The following is a 2333-nucleotide window of genomic DNA, read 5'->3' as shown; positions in this document are numbered from 1 at the left end:
CTTCTTGTCGAGTTGCCTTCGTTATTCTGTGTGGGTATTGTGTGTTCAGTGTGTCTCCCATGCAGGGCTCAGTAGGGCACACTGAATTCTAGTGGAGGCAGTGAACACAGGGGGAGGAGAAGGAGGAATGAGATCTTGTACTGGATAAAGCGGTTAGAAAATGGGTGGATGGATTAACAGCTCTTATAGATGAGCAAAACACACATTCAATCAGTCCCATTTGAGGCAGTGAACACAGGGGAAGGAGAAGGAGGAATGAGAAGTACGGGTACATAAGTAAGGGCAGAATGACAGACCACAAAGACGGCAGTGAGTGGGCAAGTAAGATCTAAGACATATCTAGGAGAAGGAGGAGAAAGCTGTTAAAATACAGTAAACAGAAGGAAAAAATCTGGAACATGCATGAAAAATAATTGGGTTAAATAACTCAGCTACTGCACATGCCCTTAAATTCCTGCTACAGAACATATTTACTAATGCAGAATAACTGTACATGCACTTACATATCACAGCTATCTCTAGTAAGAAACAAAAAGGAGGGACAAAAACAAACTTTAAGTACATTGACATACTTGCTTCGGCCTTTTAACAGACATTTAAGTCTATTCAAGAACTGGGAAAATGTCTTCATAAACTAAATCAATAAAACTAAAGGAAAACATATAAAGAAAGTGATTACTTTTCAGAGTTTAATCATGAAAAGCAGAAGAAGAAAAATGATTGCCTAGATTCTCTACTTTTTTTGGCCAAAACTCAAGAACACTTGTATATATATCTCTGTATATAAAGATTATACAGAGAATCTCTTTACACTTTCAGCTCCTGCAATCATTAGCCCATCTTACTCACATTTGTGCAATTTGACAGTGTTCCAAGACTTTTAATGTAGCTTATTTAATCAAATGTTTAAATCCAGCTTCATTCTTCATCCTCTGCACAGTACCGCAAATTGTGGACTATTGTTATGCTCTTTTTTAGGACTTTTGAATGACATGTATGTTTTACTATTGGCTGGGCCCTTCAATTTTCAAAATAAAGCATTTTTTTAAGTACGGAGAAAAGACGAAACATTATTTAGCCATTGAATGACCACTACATTTATGAATGCCAAACTATTAAAAGTTTATTAGTAAGTACTATAATGGATTTTAGATGTTAGACATTACTTTTTCCAATTATAAAACTAAATCTTGCATTTTGCCGATGCAAAATCTAATAAAGTTATTTCCAGAATTACGTAAATATTTAAGTACAGTGCCTTGCGAAAGTATTCGGCCCCCTTGAACTTTTCAACCTTTTGCCACATTTCAGGCTTCAAACATAAAGATATAAATTTTTTATTTTATGTGAAGAATCACCAACAAGTGGGACACAATTGTGAAGTGGAACGAAATCTATTGGATTTTTGAAACTTTAACTAATAAAAAAATGAAAAGTGGGACGTGCAAAATTATTCGGCCCCCTTGCGTTAATACTTTGTAGAGCCACCTTTTGCTGCGATTACAGCTGCAAGTCGCTTGGGGTATGTCTCTATCAGTTTTGCACATCGAGAGACTGAAATTCTTGCCCATTCTTCCTTGCAAAACAGCTCGAGCTCAGTGAGGTTGGATGGAGAGCGTTTGTGAACAGCAGTTTTCAGCTCTTTCCACAGATTCTCGATTGGATTCAGGTCTGGACTTTGACTTGGCCATTCAAACACCTGGATACGTTTATTTGTGAACCATTCCTTTGTAAATTTTGCTGTTTGTTTGGGATCATTGTCTTGTTGGAAGATAAATCTCCGTCCCAGTTTCAGGTCTTTTGCAGACTCCAACAGGTTTTCATCCAGAATGGTCCTGTATTTGGCGGCATCCATCTTCCCCTCAATTTTAACCATCTTCCCTGTCCCTGCTGAAGAAAAGCAGGCCCAAACCATGATGCTGCCACCACCATGTTTGACAGTGTGGATGGTGTGTTGAGGGTGATGAGCTGTGTTGCTTTTACGCCAAACATATCGTTTTGCATTGTGGCCAAAAAGTTCGATTTTGGTTTCATCCGACCAGAGCACCTTCTTCCACATGTTTGGGGTGTCTCCCAGGTGGCTTGTGGCAAACTTTAGACGAGACTTTTTATGGATATCTTTGAGAAATGGCTTTCTTCTTGCCACTCTTCCATAAAGGCCAGATTTGTGCAGTGTAAGACTGATTGTTGTCCTATGGACAGACTCTCCCACCTCAGCTGTAGTTCTCTGCAGTTCATCCAGAGTGATCATGGGCCTCTTGGCTGCATCTCTGATCAGTCTTCTCCTTGTCTGAGCTGAAAGTTTAGAGGGACGGCCAGGTCTTGGTAGATTT

Source organism: Lepisosteus oculatus, chromosome 6, assembly GCF_040954835.1.
Source record: "Lepisosteus oculatus isolate fLepOcu1 chromosome 6, fLepOcu1.hap2, whole genome shotgun sequence".
In the NCBI taxonomy this organism is placed as follows: Eukaryota; Metazoa; Chordata; class Actinopteri; order Semionotiformes; family Lepisosteidae; genus Lepisosteus; species Lepisosteus oculatus.
Note: the sequence above shows the minus strand (reverse complement) of the source record.